Raw genomic sequence first — 18981 nt, forward strand, 5'->3', positions numbered from 1 at the left:
AATCCCAAAACCTTGTAGGATCAAATCAGCTTCACCGAATTTCTGCAATTACATTCTTTTTTCTTCTCCTTTATGTTTCTCACATGCAAATCTGCTGCACATAATAAACTACAGAAGGCTTTTGGGTTTTCAGTTTTCTAAGAGTTGCCCAATTCCAGCGTGGATCTGCAAACAAACATCATCAGAGTTCCTCTTTCTGAGGTGAAAGTCTCTCTTTTCAGATGTGTGCAGCATTAAAATGCTTGTGTGCGAAGTCTAAAAATCTCCAATCATGAGTCAAACGTTTACCATCTGTTAACGAAGGCGGATGGAGTTTGCCTTTAATTTAGTGCAACTTTTATGTCTCCCTTTAATGAGTCGTACACCATGTGCGCCCATGTCATGTGTAAGCTCGGGTCTTTCCCGTGGTGCCTGCCTGCCCGTCTTCCAGTGCTAATGTGCTAATCTGCTGTTTAGTCCAACCAGATGGGTTTTTCTCCCCCCACCCTCCTCCTCTGACTCTTGGGGTAAGGATGGGGGAGGAGGGAGCAGAGGAAGTTACCTGCAGAGATCTCCCCTCATTAAAAATCCTAAATTACACAGCCCCACACTCCGCCTCTCCCCTCCCTGTCTCTCTTTCTGTTTTCCATCACCCCCTCTTTTCCAACCGAGAACACTTTTATTAGGCAATGACAGGCACAGAAACCAAAACTCTCCATCGATATCTCCGCTCTTTCTCTCCTTTTTATGCAATTACTAGTTCGAATCCATCTCGAGCCGAATGCAGTCGTCATACTTTGGCATCCACATCACAGGCCTGTTGGCATATGTGCTGACTTCACATAAAACTAACACATTCCTCTGCATAGATGAGAATAAAACGAGAGCCAGAGATGAAAGCGGGTTAGATCTGAGAGTTAGATTGATATACATATATATGTAGAAACACAATATGTAAAAAAACAGAAATGAAAAACACACGAGAGTCAATCCAGGGAGACCACACATACTCTATCCATCACATGCACATGCTAACAGCTCTATTGCCGGTGCCCTCTGAACGTCTATCAAGTTCAGACCATCATGCATGAGCGCATTCAACAAGAATAGGGAGGTGCAGGGCCGAAGGCAGGAAAAAAAAACGATGGAGGGGAGAAAAGAAGGACACATGGGAGTGATGGAGAGAGGCATGTAAAAAGCTTCCTTGGAGGGCAAATAAGAGAAGACTGTTTAAAAGCCTGATTAAAATTCTTATGCTTTATTACTCCTCTCTTTAAGTGGGCTGTTGACAAAAGTGAAGAAAAATAAAAGGTAGAAGCAGAAGGCGAGAGGAGTCGAGTTCTGATTCTGAAGAGGCTTTTAACAACGGAAACTCTCCTCTAAGAAAACTCTGCTCTAAGAAAACTCTGTGGAGAAAAAGAAGGACAAGAGGGAGAAAGGAGCTGCTGAAAGTCTTCATATCAAATGTTGAACTCATGGAGAAATGTGACCAAGGTTAAGAGTTGCCATTTCGCACACACACACAGGCTCCATCTTTCATCACAAGACAATGATCTCTTTTCCTGGACTGTCTACACACTCACACTCAAAACCAAAACCGCCAGACTAAAAATGGGTCCTTGTCATAGTCTATTAGGAGTAAATTTGCTGTGTCCACAGAGTTGATTCTCCCTTTTCCCATTTCAGCCCCCTTTCACTGTGCTTAGACTGCTCACTGGATTTGGTCCTCTCACCACCTCGCAGTATTTAGGAGGATTTAGCTGCTGCCATCGGCCACACGGCAGCCTGATGGACAGATAGCATCCGATGTGTTTTCCAAATCAGCAAGTGAGTGGACCGTGGTATGTCGAGATGTGTGCATTTCTCATGTTTATTCTCCTCCTCCTCCTTTGCATCCTGCTGCTTCCTCTCAGACTCCTTTCCCTTGCATGTAGGCTACAGTAAATCACTCAAATCTTGCAAAAGGGTCAAGTCAAATGAAATTTCTACCATCTTCTACAACATTCAAATACACTACAAGCTGAGAGCAGCTGATACACTCATTTTCCAGGCAGCTACTGGTCAATTCCAACTCAAGGCTAAAACCAAATAGCTTAGTGAGGACCTCTGGTTGCTCACATGATTAAAAAAGGCTCACTGGTCACAATGAAAAGCAGAATCAAAAAGTACAAGGAGTTCCACAGTCTGACGAACCCCAAAAAGTGTGATAAAGAAGACAAAAGTGACCCCTGCACTGGCAAGAAGAATCCAAGGATTAACACCAAGAGAATCCTGATGAGTTCAAGCGTTTCTGGAAGCAGCATCTCCACCAGACACTGAACAAGGCTGGTCTCCATGGAGACAAGATAGGCACACAAACTCTCACCTGGACGAGGAAGAAAGCTTCTAGTCATCAGTTTTATGGTTGGATAAAGTTAAGATGCAGTTTGGACACAGGGACGTGGTTTTAGTTTGGTGAAAGAAAGGAGAAGCATTCAACCCCAAGAGCACCATCCTCACAGTCAAGCATGGCGGTGGGAATGTGATGCTTTGGTGCTTTTCAACCAGGCAACATGACAGAAGATTCTGGAGGAAAACATCAGTCAGTCTGCAGCAAAACTCATCCATGGACAGCAATGGACCTTCTAGCAAGACAATGATCTGAAATATACGATTAAAAGGGGGAAGAAACGGTGAGAAGAAAACACCGTGAACATGTTGGAGTCCAAACCTGAAACCCATCAAGAATCTGTGCAGCCAGAGTGATGGACAGGAACCTTCCAGCCTCAAAGACCTGGAGATGATCTCAAAGAGGAGTGCAAAAAAACCCAAGTGGAGACATTCAGGAAGTTTTTCAGCAGTTAAAAGAAGTATTTGATGATTGCGGTGGCAAATAAAGTCTTTGCCCCTGACTGAGAAAGAGTTTGAGTAATGTAAGACATGGTATGTTTAGTAAAACCATCAAAAAAGGAGAGATGGTGGGTAAAATTCATCATTAACATCTCTAAAACAATGTCTTACCTTAATGTATTGCTTGTTTCCGTCTTTTCTAGCCAGAAGAAACCAATTAGTCATATAAAAAAAATCATTATAAATCAGAATTTGGCATGGATTATGAATCAATTTATGCTTCACTGTACATGGACTTGGCAAGAAAGTCTGGCTGTGACATGAGCAACGTTTGAGAAATTTTGTGGTTTTGGCTGTGAAAAGTTCAAATTGGTCCAGTTTCGATGCCCCATTAAAGCCCTGAACCTTCACAGATTTTTAACCAACGTCACCTGTAACATCACGACATATGTGGATGGCGAGAGGGATGGAAAAAACACCAGAAGGAAACACTTTGTGAAATCATATTAACTTGAAAGGGAGATTTCTGAGTACAGTAAAGCGTGAGGTTGCAGCGAAAAGCCTGTCATTATAAGACTAAGCCCAGTCTCAACCCCAACTTATCAACATATTAATTAAAAAAACACTATTTTTCTAAGTGCTAATCTATAAAAATCCATCCCAGAATGTCAGAGATATACAGCTTGGGACACCGTGAATGTCTTCTCTTTCATTGTTTCCTTTTTAGGCAACAAGAACTTTACCCTGTAACATGTAGTTAGGGTATTGAAAAGGTGTATTTCAACCAAAACTAGGCTTCTTTTTCTAAACGGAACCAAGTAGTTTTGGTGCCTTAACAAAACAGTCAGAGAAAATGATCATAAAATGAAACACAAACGAACAAACATTGGTACAACACAAGACATGAACCTCGGACTCCTTGGTGGAGTCTTTTGATTAAAGCCTCCTCCACTCAGCAAAGTCAATATGAAGCGATTTTAAACTGGATTTCTTTGGGGCACACTGGTTTGACAAAAGGGTAGTCATAAATTTGCAATTTTTCCATATTTTGTGCTCAGTGGTTTCATTTGTATTTCCATTGAATGTCATATAATGTCACACTGCAAAGCAAGTGCACACCAAAAGTTGGGGGTTGCACTGAAACTGGCCAATTCCAGTCTTTTCTTCACTAAATTATGGGCGTTTTTCCATGAGCACCTACTCAGCTCGACATGCTTTAGGTTGTTTTCTATTACAACTGAACCACCTCATCGTGGGTGGAGTCGTCATAGCACGGCGGCCCGGAAGTCCCTTAACATCATTTGTGTGCGACACAAACGCAACACAACAATGGAGGACATCGAGGCGATGATGTACCTGCTGCCCAGTCAATGGCTTTGTGCCAGATTTTCTCAGTTCCATGAAGAACAACGCACACCGTCACTGTTGCCAGTTTTTTTTTTTAATGGCAGGTTTGGTTTTTGTGAAGGAGTCGCTCTCATGTTGTCACTCCTTGTCCAATCACTGGTCTGCACTCTGTAGACGTCACATTAGTGGCTCATGCAACTAATGGTGCCCATATAGAGGTGTATTAAATGAGGTAGAAACTATTTTGACAACCACTGATTACAACAAAACAAATCTGGTTAAGATATCTTATCAACTGCCTTTGTAATAAATTCTTAAATTGTAAAGAGACTTTATGGACACTCTGTACATCTGGGTGACCCACTGACACCGCCTTCAACATTTACCAAACAATTATCACCACTTGTCTTTTGAGATCTTCCACACGGGCTTCGAATATTCCAACAAAACAAAAACATTGTTACTGTCACTCATCTCCATCTCATGCAACAGTTGTGTTGCTGAGCAACCCACAGGGGAAAACATCCCGAGTCGCTCGCTGTTGCTAAGTTCTGGAGCCGAGTGCCTCATAAAGTTAAGGTTTCCAAACATTTTCAAATCGGGGTCTGTATAAAAGAAAAAAAAACGTGCTTTGTGCCGCTTGGCCAAGGCTGATGAAAGCACATTAAAAGTCAGCAGAAAAGAAGCATGACCCATTTAAGGTTGTAAACTACAGCTAAGAGTCCCGGCTGTAAATCATAGGCTCCAGCTTCAAAAGAAAACTCTGCTCTGACACAAAAAGCATATATCAGCTCTCTGACTGTCTATCTGAGCACTGGATTCTTCTAGTTTTAGGTGCAAAGGCTTGTGGAGAGACTCTGAAGGCACGACCGCTCCTCTGCAGTTTTTACAGGAGTCCTCAACCTTCCTCTGATTTATGAAATAATTACAGGATCTGTTTCCCTGCTGCACCTCTGTCCGCGCAGTTTGAAATGCAGGAAGATGAATTCATTAATAAACCTGATGTAGTAGATGGAAGCAGAGGAGGATAGAAATGAAAAGAGAAAGAAATAAAAACAGTCTAGAGGGTAAAATATCATCAGGGTGTTAAGGACTGTGTTTGGCAGGTTTGTCAGTAATAAGATACTCCGATATTTTGCTGCTCCACCATTTGTGTTGAACTTTTTCCCAGGCTGGTAAACACACATCCATCCATGTGCTGCCTGGTATAATAACCTGCTCTGCTTAGAGGCCATTATGAAAGGGAAACAAACCGTCACATACACTATTAACTGTTCCAGTGACCCCCAGTAATATGGGGGTGTTTTTAATAAAGCTGTAAATGCTGTTTACATAAGCCACAGAGGCACAGGACCTGGACAGTGATGCCCTCTGACAGTAATGCCTGCTGTTAATCCGTCTACGTCTAACCAAAGGTCTTTATGTTGGCTCACTGTGCAAGAAACCAGGCCTTCATAGCATCACGCAGTCAGGACGGATTTAGACCAAGAACGTCTCTTTCCTATGTCGGGGTTTATGTACAGAAGATACATGTGTGTCTGTGTTTGATGCACCAGCACTGCTGAAGCTTTTTATTGCATCAGATACACCTTGGTTTTGATTCACGCAGCTGAGAATGAATGCAGCTGCACCTCATCGCTCCGGCAACAAGAAGAAGAGATTTGTGAATAATAAACAGATGGCACAGAGCAGAGAGGCAGACGGGTTCTATTCACCGTTATTAACATCCATCCATCATGTTCTGGAATCAGAGTGAGCAGAACGGCATTTCATATATTAGCATGTGTTTCATAAATACTTGGAGTTCAGCTGCAAATTTACTGTGCATTCTGTATTTTTTTTTATATATTTCAAGTTGTAAATTGTGTCACCTTGTATTGCAGCATGTGGAAATAAAAATGCACATGCGTACACTGCCACATAACAAAAACAATGGTGCACTTGTCATTTATTGACTTGGAAAAATGCAAAGTAGAGAGTCAGCACTAAAAATGTAAATGAAAAAAATACAAAAATAGCTCTACCAAAAACAATGTCCTTATTAAGCCTCTCATATACAACAACGGATTACATCTGAAATCTTGGAAATTGGATGGGAAAGAACATATCCATGAGGTTTGACATAAATTAAAGCTCCATTACTGTTTTTCAGCTGCTAAATGCTCCACTGTTTGACCAGCTGATCACTAACTCTGCATCTTTGTGCCGTTTACGCAGAATAAAACTGGGTTTTTCTGAGCATTTCTGCTAAAAACAAACAGTATGTTGAGGCAGGCTGAAGACAAATCAAACCAACATGATAAAGGATGCTAAAAAAATTGCTTAAAGCTTTGATAAGAGCTGCTCGACTAGAAGACAATCCTCTATAATCACACACGACACCAGGACACTCTGTTTAATTCGTGCATTTTGGGTTTCGTTTGTACGTTAACATCTGAAATAATTTGGAGCAGTTCTCATTTTGTTTATTCCTCAGGGACACAGGGAGGTTAAAGGTTCAGCGTCAAGTGCAGGTCATCAGTTCTGGCTGGAGTTGAGGATGATTTTACATTTTCCTCATACACAATAACAGGATCATCTGATCAATGTGCATTTTGCTATGCGATCCCAAACTTTTGAACGGTAGTGTACGCATATAAATAAATCATTTTTAAGCCGCTATTTGACAAAATTTCCCAGTTTTGTTAAATTACTGACAATGTCAAGTAAATCACTGGGGAAAAAAGCATTAATTTACATGTTGACTGCAAAAAATAAATAAAACAAAAACAGGGAAGAAACTGTAAAATAATGTTGACATCAAAAATCTGTATTTTTACAAGTATTCATTTGTTCTTTAATCATATGTGGATATAAAAATACACATTTTTTTCTGTAATCTGTATTTTTCTATATGACTATATTGCCAGTATTTGAAAAAATAAGTACTTTAAGGATGGAAAAATGGTAAATATTTTTTTAAACTGGTATTTTAAAGATTTTATTTATAGATAATATCTGATAAAAGTATGAACTTCCATGTTGAATGTAAAAAACACACAAAAACACATAGCTGCATTGTTAAATTGGCTAAAAATATCAATATTTTATGGATATTTGCTGTTGCTTTTACAGTGCTTTTACAGTTTTTCATCATTACCTTTTTGGCCCCCTTGCTGCAGGATTTTCAACGTTTTCTTTTGTAACTGAATTTTTATTTTTACAGTGCGGTACATTAACAACAGCTACTCGTCTGTGGTGTTTGCAGCTGTTCATGAGCACATTCACGAGGGAGTATAATCAAGGTTTAAGAGTGTAAAGGGAGGAACCCTAACCGAAGGGGAAGCTCCCTCTTAACTAGTCCTTCCACCACATCCACGCAGTAAAAAAATAATCGAACCCATTATCTCACGTCTACTAAACTAGACAAACTGCAAACAAACAAGCATCACCTTGAGGTGGCGGCGTGATGTCAGCAGGCGTGGTCAGCCGTGTCCAGCTGCATCCTCATTAACACATGACGGGAGCCTCACAGGGACATGTGGTGGTGTTTGTTGTTCAGATGGTTTGTTCATGAGGAAGATAAAAGACTAAACGACGGCGACAGTCAAAATGTGAAGTAATTAGAGGACTTCAGTGAAGGACTGCCAGAGTGTCAGCTGGCGTTCGGGTTGAATGAAGTCAGGAATTCTCAGTTTTCTGAAAATCTACGAATGATAAAGTGTTTCTCTGATTAATGATGGAGGGAAAACAGCCGACACAAAGCTCAGTCTTATTCGCTGCTCTGCTCTCCTTAAAGCTGCACTGGCGTGGAGCAGAGCAGGAATGTAATAATCATAATATTCCACTCTATAAACATCAGTCCAAACCATATTCCTAGTAAATTCTTCAGCTTTAATGTCACTTTTCTGTCGGTACATGTGAACCATTTATTTGCCGCCTTCTCCAGTCCGCAATCTGTTCGAAGCAGTCAACATCTTCGGAGTTTATTTGGAGCCGCAATGACACGTGGCAGTTTTGTAGGGATGAAAAATGTCCCCCAAGCCTCCAGTATACATACGGCGAAACCCTACAGTTGTGAATTCGGAGACTTTATGTAGATACACACTCCTGCATGTGTGTGTGCGACTATAATATGTTTGGACGGAGCAGGATGCCAGGCAGTGCCCGTTAAAGGCTCTAATGTGGCGGTGGTTTCATGGTGGTTGGCACCGATCAGCAGGAAGAGGGCAAAGAGAGGGGTATTAAAAAAAAAAACGAGGGGAAAGGAGAGAGCGGGAGAAAGAAAAAAAGGGCTATAGTTACACAGGCAGCACCGCAGGCATCAAACGGTGCTGGACGTATGGATTCGTCCTCACTTCATCCCTCTCTTCTTCCTCCATCCTCTGGGTCAGTCGGTCCCGGGGCGATCAGAGTGGACCTTCCCTCATTCTTTCATCTTCTTTTTTTTTCTTTGCCCTGCGGAGAAGAGGGGCAATCAAAACAGTCATACTTCCCCCCCAACTAAACTCATCTTTTATTAATCAGACCTCAGCAGTGTGTCAAGGAGGGGGAAGAGTGACGCACACGTGGGGTTTTAAAATGTAAAAAGAAAGAGAGCACAACATGCAACTGACCACTGACAAATGCCTCGGGGTGTTTCATATTTCCTCTGCTTCAAAACAGGCCATCGCTAGAAAAAAACAGTTTGTGTCTGAGTATGTGTCAAAGAAAAAGACGGAGGAAGAAAGGGGAAAAAAATTAGAGAGACAGATGACTTGAAAGCACCACACGACCTCCTTTCTCCTCCTCTTCTGTCATTCATAAAGCCTCTCGCACTCTCGCTCCTCTTTTTCCTATCTGCTCGCAGTGCAGCGGATATTCTGGGTGGTGTTGTTCCAGGTGTGGAGTCCTCGAGGTCTCCATGCTGTGACCCTGTTATCCTGGGAAGAGGGAGAGTATTAGACGCATGCGGCGAGAGGAAGAGACTCTATATCAAAAACACATTTTCTCCCCGAGGCTGTATCACTGCAGCGACACGGCCGCAAAACACCGAGACGACGTGCACGTGGATACGCACACCGTGTGAACGCACGACGGACTTTATCAATCATCAGTGCATGAGGCGGTGCGAGCAGCTGTAAAGAACTCAACAAGCATTTATCAAGCCACTACAATAAAAGAAAAAGAAAAAAAATACCTTGACTTGTTTCTGGACATGTAGAGGGTCAATATAGAATTGAGGGACTTTTGAAGTCCATGGGATATGCATACATTTTTATTAAAAGTTAAAAAAGCTAATGTTTTTTATGTTCATTATGATCATATCTTTACAAATTCCAGAATTATTTATTATGGAAACAATCACTTATGAATAAAAAATGACTGGATATCACTAAAATGTCAACTAAATAATCATCTAAATTTAACAACAACCACTTTCTAACTAGCTAAACATTAATAAAATGAGATCAATCAGAAATAGTTTGGATTGTGTTATTTTTATTAGGTTGAGATAATCATGACAGATATTTCTTTTTTTGCCAATCTATCAAATTTTATATGGAAAATAACAAATTGTATCTGTGTCAGAAAGTTCCCCATTACAAAAACACCTCTCCAGGAAGTGTGTTAATTCCAGATCACATGACCTGCTCCACATGATGTCATTTCCTCCTGAAGAAAAGACTGGAAGACTCCAAGGCTTTCTGACTTATTTGATATAAAGTAGTCAACAGGTTTACTACAATATCTTTAGAAATAACTTTCAATTTCAATTTTACTCAACTGTATATATAATATTTAGAAGAATCTTTCTGTAAAAATGCCATGTGGTGTTTGGTTATAGGCGGCCATGTTGGTTTTAGGCCTGAAAACAGCAAAAATGTCAACTATGATACAAAAAGTGCCACAATTAGACTATTTGTTCTTCTCTTGTGTGAGTTTGATTTACTTTCACTCTATTATTATTGACTATTCTTCATTAGTTTTGTATTTTAAATGTATCTGATTACCTAACAAAGTGAGTTTTGTGAGTCTTCACTCCGACATTGTCCCATTGACGTTCTGTCGAATGCATATCTAGGAAGTTTGATAAATATAGACACAAATCAACCATTCACCATCACCCTGACAACTCAAAGACGACGCCAAAAACTTCCTTTTATTGTTGAATTTGTGCATAAATGTGCTTCGCAATGATACTTGTGTACGTTCAAGCCAAACACAGGTAACTCATGGAAATAATGATCAATTATTGACCTGACTGACCACTGACAAATGGCCTGTGGTGTTTCATTTTGAGCATAAATGGAAGGTGAGGGACATTTTTTCGTGTGTGTGTGTGTGTGTTACTGTGAATCAGTGTGCATGAAAACACTTTGATGTTTTGAGTTTCATTCAGAATTTCTCTCCACAGTTAAAACTGTGTCATTACGACCAATTAGATCCTCAGAAAGACTTAAAGATAGCAACTGGCACTGTCGACAAAGCACTTTTTTTATAACAAGGTAATAAAATTGTGCATATACATATGTATGTTTTGTGCACACTTTAAAACAGACCTGCCTTAAATGCAGTAATAAAACAGCATTCCTTACATTTGCGCAAAATGCTAGTTAGTGCTGGGTTGGACGCTGCATGCAGGCGCAGGAGGAGAGGCGGGCTTACTGGACGCCTTCACCGCCAAATCTCAATTTTAACGACTTCGTTCTTTGATTAAGAAAAAGCAAAAAAAAAAAGAAGCCTAAATGGTTCCAGTTGAGCCAGAGAAAGAGAAAAGAAATAAAACATCTAAGAGATGAAAATAACCGTTGTTCTCCAGTTTTAAGAGGCACGTGTGCTGGGGTTGGCCTGAGACGTTAGTTACGAGCTGCAGATGTTTGTATGGTTTTTTTATGATTGTTGTTATTTTCAAATTGCGGCGTTTTCTGTGATGAGCTTTGCACTCGTTAGGGGAGTGTGTATGCGTTTGCGTGTAGCCTATGCATGCAAGAGTGAAAAGTAACCTCCAAAGAGAGAAAAAAAAGCATAAAAAGTCTGGAGTACTTGGAGCTTAATTAACCATAGTTCTAATCTGTGTTCTTTTTAGCAGCTCATTATGCAGGCTGATCACAGGAAACTATATTACACACAATGACAGGCTGCTCACATGTGCACACACACACCTATTCCTTCCAGATCTAGCTGGCAGTCAACAATAGGGGGTAATCAAAGCCTCTGCACACACAACCCTTCCTCCTAATGATCTCATGCACACACACACTAAACACAGCATTCAGATGGAGTCTTCAGGGGTTATGAGAGGAGAAAATGTTTTCACCTCTTCTTCGCTGGATCAGGAAAACCATAAAACCAGCACCTGCTCGTTTTGCTTTCGTTCCCCTCCTGTCTTTGAAGGAGAGGAAAAAAATAAAAAGACCCAGTGAGGTAATCAGATGAGTTGTTTCGTTGCTGCGTAACGGCATTTAAAAAAAACACTCAACCCTCATCCAAAGTTTCATAAAAACCTTGGACAGGTGAAAGTTTGGGTCATGAAGCCACCCTGCCATCGACACCTCCACATGTGCAAATCATCCAGGTGATGAAACAAGCAGGTTACCTTGGCAACGCTGCGAAAAGACAACCAGGTTTAAGAGTGTTCGATGCCAGCAAAGGAATACTTAACTTCCGCAAATTACGGCTGTGCTATGTAATTAATGGAGCTTAGATCAGCCCGATAAAACGCGTATAACTGCGTCTCCTGCTGACTTTAGTAAATATGACTGGAGCCGATCCTGCAGAGCCGTTGACCCCTGTTGACCCGATTTAAGCTCAGAGTCAATTACTTACAGCACCGTAACATAAAGCGTTCCACAGATAATCAGGCAGAACTTATTGCACCGTTAAACTCCCTCTTTTAACTATACAAGAGTCAAACCGTGGCGTCCTGAGATGGTATAGCCGTTTCCTGTTCGAAAATAGAGCCGTAGCCGTGGGTAGTCCTTCTGGCACGACTGTTCTGCTTTGATAAAACATTACATTTGGCTGTCTGGATGCCAAAAATGTGCTTATTTTGGGTAAATCGTCCACTGAAGCACCTTGAGATAGTTGTTTTTTCTCCACTGCAGGAACTTGCGGGTTGTTTTAGGGCAACCCAAACATTTGCGCGTGTTCCAACGGCCAGAAATGTCCCTGCACCACCTCTTACAGGGCTGTTTTCTATAGGAAGACATGAAAAGCTACTTCAGAGTTGGTACTTCTGAGTGGCCTTGAAAAAAACTGATGTGCAGTTTTTAAAGTTGATTGGTTAAACTTGGAGAAAACAAATGCTGATTTGAGGACAACAAGCTTCATTTTTCTGTCATTTCGATGGTCTTGTCTAGTAGCAGTCTTCTATATTTAACATAAATTTGGCAGATTTAAAACCTGCGTACATCTGAGAGTAGATGCAACACAAGCAAAGATCTAGTCAGGAGAAAACAACCTGGATAAGAGCCATAAAACAAGTACTGGTTAACATAAGAAGCCTCCATTGATCTATTTACTATACTGATAGATTTGAAGTTCACTAACTACTATTTGTTGCTGTTTTAGTGCAATCAGTTTGTCAAACTTGTTGGATTTTACACCATGATGGAAACAGAAAGGCTAAAAGGGACCATTAGGGGTTCGTTCCTACAAAACTATTCACCACCTTAACCCTGCCCTGCCACTGAGTGAATCCACTTCCTGTTTGTTGCCGCCATTTTTCAACACTAAAATAAACTCCATCAGCAGTAACACCCAAGAAACTACTGGATAACTTGATTCAGCCCTGGAAAAAGTAATCACCTGGTCCCTCATAACATCAATGAGCTCTTTAGTTAGATGTTATGGTGTGCAGTAGTCAACTTACATCCATCATGCAGACCAATGATTTATCTAAAGTAACTCAAAAGATGCAGTTGAAGGATCTTCAATATGTCAGTTTTCAGACACTAAACACTGTTTCATGTTTGGGCTCATGCTATCACTGCTTCTCAACAATCAGTTTGGATACGATGTTTGTGTTTCTGGTTTTTGGACAGTCATTATAAGATCTTCACAATTCAACTTTGACTCATTGCTCAAACAAGTACCACAGGTGGTCATTTATTATGAGCTTTTTGATCAGATTTTTGATTGTAGGATGTTAATTATAACACCTATAGATCAGAACTATAAAATTTGACTGTATATGCATGACTTGTGCACACAGCAGAACTTAATTACAGTGGTTTATATGTGTATTTTGTCAAGTCTTGTGTTTGACAGAATACACACGTGGCTTGTGTCATGTGGTTGCTTAATAAATTTTAATACAACACCTGCTTCCATTGTACTTTACACCTGGTGAGGACGTTCTGATGTTTTATCCATGTGTTCATAAAGGGTTGTTATGTTGAGTGATTTGGACATTCTTTGGACTTCCATTAATAAGAAGTTTGACAGGTGTCATTTTTTTCAGCTTTAATTAATTTCAGTTCAGTTTTACTCATATAGAGCCAATTACAGTTCAGATTGTCTCACGATCCTTTACATTATTCCCATGTTCGACTATGGCAACGTCATCTATAAAACAGCCCCTAAGTGTGCCCTTAACCGGCTTGATGCCCTTCATCACTCAGCTGTCCGTCTTGCTACCGGTGCACCTTTCTTCACCGACCAGCGACCTTCACAAACTGATGAGTTCCTTTTACACCAGGCGACTCCAGCGCTGGCTTTTACTCATCTACACGATACTATCAGGGAAGACACCTCACTACCTCTCCAACCTCCTACACCCCATAACAACTACCACCTGAAGTCCAGTGATTTCATAACACTCTCTATCCCCAAGGTTTCCACCATCTTTGGCTGGAATTCCTTTCGTTTTGCTGCAGCAATCGACTGGATTTCCCTCCAAAAATCTCTGAAACTGTCATCTCTTCCACCATTTTACATTTTTATTGTTTTTGCTGAATTGCTTGCAGTAATTTAGGCAGTTTTTAATCTCTATTTAAACACTTGTGCCTCCATTTTTGTACATATATTGTTTATTTGTTATCTTTCTTTGTGCTGGAGCCTCTTGCCAGGTACATCAGGGTAAATGAGAAATTGTTCTCAACTGATCTTGCCTGGTAAAATGAAGAATAAAAAAACAAAAAACAGAACCCAAATGGCCTGCACCCCCAGAACAAGCCCTGAGGTGACAGTGGCAAGAAAAAGCTTGCCTTTAACAGGAAGAAAAGGGGAGGTTGAAGGAGGGGAGAAGAGGGAGGGTGGGCTAGAAAGAAACACTTAACACACATTGGCATAAATGCATAGTGTGAGAAACATAGATGATACATACAAACAGATGCATAACGAATATAGAGTGACTGGGAATATATAGAAGAAGCCAATGCTGAACCCTGATTCAGAAGTTTACTGTTATGGTGTAAGGCTCTGGTATAGTGTCTTTGTGATACTAAATCCTGTTTGGAGTCTGTAGAAATAAATGAGATGTTATCAAACCATCTCTGACTAATCAGTTTGTGTCTGTTTATGCACATGTGATTTAAAAGACTAAACACTCAGCAAGATTTGGCATCAGTGATTTAAAATCTGACTGTTGAGTTTTGCTACAATTTCAGCTTTCCTTTTAATCCACTCCAGTTTTCACAGCTCTCTCTCCCATGTACCGGGCTGTGATTATTGCTTAATTTAAATAAGATGTTTCATTGAACCCACCGATTTGGTTTCATTTACAGATAGTGAGAGAATGGTGCTAAAATGCACTTCTTGTGAAAATAACGAGGCTGTGCAGCGACAGAATGGCTGAGCTCAGCAGAGCATTTCTGACCTGTGAATAAGAGGATGAATCCAGCACCAGTCCAGCAGCTTCAGGCTGTAACTCAGAGGAGCCTGACTCATCTGTCTCCCTCTGTTTCTGTCTGTCTGTGTGAATGAGGCCAGCTATTGCAGCCGGAGCAGGAGTTCAACTTGAATAACATCCGAGGCGCACAGAGGCCTGAATAAACGGCGTCAGGACCAGAACCGGCTCGTAAAAAGATTCAATAAATGTCATAGATCCATCATCTTCCATCAAGCGTGTCGGTAAATACCACGTTTTCAATGGAAGGTTAACTTTATGAAAGAGAGCAGGGGTCACTTCACTTGGATGACGAGTGGACTCGGGGCCAGCATAAGCAGGATTTACTCACAGGGGCCCCGGTCATTCTCTGTGCAGATAGGCAACGGGTTCAAGTCATGGCTGCAGTGGAGACAGACAGAGGATCCAGCACGTTTCAACAAGGATTCAGACACCCAGGACAAGTGTGATACCGGACGCTTCACTGTAAAAAATATTCAGTCGAAAAATTATGAAAATATGGCAGCAAGGGTGCCAGAAGAAATACATTTCAAACTTGCATAAACTGTGAAAATAATAGGAAATATCTGTAAAATAACATTTTTTTTAGAGATTTAAATACAGTTCAACAGTGCAATGAATAACATTAAGGGTGCATGTTCTAAAATTGCTATTTGTATATATTTCTATAGGTTTTTTGAAAAGCAAACATGAAAATGAATATCCTTCCTTGTGTTGCATCTACTCTCAGATGGATGTTGCTTTGGATAAGCATCTGCTGAATGAAATTGTAATACCTAAGTTACTTTTTACTAGTTATTTTCTGCAATTTAAGGAAACTTGTAAAATAGCAATTAAAAATCGTATTTACCATTTTTCACTTCATACCGTCCATAATTTTTCTTTCAACTAACTCAAGCAGTGTAAAATCATGGTATTTTTCTGATTTACACATGGTTAAACATCATATTATTTTATGTTCACACATTAGAGCAACCTATCATTTTTAAAAGTACATTTTTGTGCAATTTTACAAAACGTGAAAATTCTCTAAAATATCACTTTAAAAAATACAATTTAACAATCTTTAAAATACTTTTTATAAAAAATAATGACACATCTGTAACATATTTTTTCAGATTTAAATACAGTAAAAAGTAATGTCATTTTACGGTCAAAGGTCGAAAAAGAACAAATTACTATGACAACTATTATTCAGGCAGATTTTTGATGTTGACATCATTTGATGTTGACACATATTGCTTTTTCCCTCTTTGTTTTCTTTACTTTTTTCTGCAGTTATTATCAGTTATTTTTATTCTCTAATATATACCTCTTTTTAATCACAGATGTGCATATTGTTGTGCTGCTTTATTTCATATAAAAATTACAGCTTCTACTGGTCAAATTAATAATGGACATACGCTTTAACGTTTATGATAGCTAGAACTGTGTCATAGCGAAAAATATTAAATGTTAAATACACCAACAGTTGTGCTGATAATAGAAAAACGCTGTAATATTTATAATAGGGCACACAAATTTTACTTTTTTTATGATATTTTCATGTACGTTTTCAAGTTTTTAAAGGTTAAAACTTATTTTCTTACAGTAAAATATGGCATGAAGCCCATTTTTTAAAACCGTAAAATCAACAGTATCAACACATTTCTAAATGAAGAAAACGTTTTACCGTCATTTTATGGAAGTGTTCTGGCAGCCACAGAATTTTATTGAAAAAAAATTTTTTTAGTGTATGTTACAAAAAGTCCTGTAATTACATACTGACTCAGGCAGGCAGAGAAAAAGTGAACACCACAGGGCAATAAATACTCTACATCTCTGTATGTTTCAGCACCAGTTTCAGTGGTGAAGTGTGATTTTACATTATTTGATTCTAAGTTTGTCTTATTGTCTCGCATTAGTCTGGTCCTGGTCAAAGCCAATACAGGCTTGTCTTGGTCATGACTTGGTCTGGATTCAGGTCGTTTTGAGAACAACGCTGTCTGAGAGTGTGAAGAGTTCTTTTAAAGCAACAGTAAAGCATCATATGGAGACACGAAATGTCCATAAAAAAGTACAACTGAGCAGTAAAACGAGTAAATGTCATGTGACAAAATGTTTTGTGGTGTCTAGTGAAACTTTTTTTTGGGCAGCTGAGGTAACACTGCACTGTAAAAAAAAAAAAACTTTTACGGTGAAAAACTGTCAAGTCATCATGGTAAAAATCTGCAAACTCTAAAACAGTTTCATACAGTTTATATAACACTGAATCGCTGTAAATAGGTTAATCAGGAGAAAAACGTGTTTTTTAGATTTTTTTTTCTATTGAAAAAAAAAACTCCCAACTCCCACAGTTTCTAATGGAAACATACCGTAATAGGGATAACAATACCGTAATTTTTGCTTTTAATTCTCACAAAGAATACAGTTTTTCCCAGTTAAATGTACACGTTGTTGTGCCGGTAATGGAAAAACGCTGCAATATTTATAACAAGTTACACAAAGTTTATTTTACATGGTATTTTCTGTAAATTTTCACAATTTTAAGGGTTAAAACTTTCTTTTTACAGTAAAATATGGAATGAAGCAAGTTTTTCAATCTTTGAATCAACAATATCAATCCATTTCTTCACCGTAAATGTAGAAAATGTTTTCCCGTAATTTTACAGTAGCGTTCTGATGACCACATCTGCCGGAATTTTACCGCAAAAACAACTTTTTTGCACTGTAGAGAGGAATATAAAAACACAGTAGCGCAAAAAATATAATTGCCACATGATGATTGAGTGCAAAAAGCAGAGAATGCTGTTCTCAGTGCAAGAAGTACTGCACACATCCATTATATCGTTGTGGAGGAGTGGCTCAGCTGCTTATTAGGGTGATTCCAGTGGAGAAGAAGCTGTTCTTGTGTCCGCTGGTTTTAGTGAACATGGCTCAGTCAGATCAATACGACACCTTACCAAACCGTGAACAGGAATCTCTGCTGAAAGCCCTTAAACTCTGAATTACAGCTTTCTCTCTCACACACACCTTCACTGCTCTCTGCCACTTCCGCCATAAAAGCCCTGGCAGAGCTCCACGTGCCCATTAGCACGAGCTAAATAACTGTTAACAATGTATTACCCAGACTCCCCTGCTCTGCGCGGCCCCGCGTCCCTTCAAAGCCCGCAGGTAATTATGTCAAAGGTTTTTAATAAACAGCCTATTCAGCGCTCAGTGGGTTCCGAGACGCTGCTTTGAAACCGCGCCTGCGCACATGAGCTGAGCGCTGATTGGTTGAAGTCACCAGGTAAACACCTGACTGCATAATTAATGAGCCAGCAGGGATATTTAGCTCAACAAAAATATATAATTAGTCTGTCATAGCGTGACGCAGCACCTACATGTTCAAAATCAGTTAATTTTTAATTAATTTAATCTAATTTGTTCATTATTTGTGGTTAAATGCTGCATAAAAAGCTCAGAGCCTATTAGAGGCAGCACATGGAGCAGGGCCTCACTTGTTTCACCAAAATCTCTTTAAAAATGTCCACATCACTAAAGGAGTTAACCACAACCACTGAACATGCTGGACACTTTACATTTTGAATGTTATTCATTACATGTGAACTTATCTGCACCTATTTATATCGTTTGGACATTTTTGTGTCCCTTTTGTATATTCTTGCATATTTTGTTAAGTGTTTTCTTTCTATATTACAGTTTGCATATTCTTTTTTTATTTCCTTCACTTCATACCTGACCTTAATATTCTGTGTTGTCTTGTTGTTTCCCCCCTTGTTGAATATCCAGCTGCTGGAACAGAATTTTCCTCTGTATGGGGATTAATAAAGTTTGTCCAAGTCTTAATGCTGCAGGCTGTCTCAGGTCAGATGCTCACACACAAACTGACATAAAAGCATCTAAAATAAGTGCAAAGTGCAACATTAATGCAGCTAGTAAATCCAGAATTTTTTTCATTATTATTATTTTTTTCAGAGAAGCTATTTCCATAATCCTGATTGATTAAAACTCTTTCTGGTCTGTACAGTTTT

The sequence above is a fragment of the Acanthochromis polyacanthus genome, chromosome 16, assembly GCF_021347895.1.
Source record: "Acanthochromis polyacanthus isolate Apoly-LR-REF ecotype Palm Island chromosome 16, KAUST_Apoly_ChrSc, whole genome shotgun sequence".
NCBI classification, from domain to species: Eukaryota; Metazoa; Chordata; class Actinopteri; family Pomacentridae; genus Acanthochromis; species Acanthochromis polyacanthus.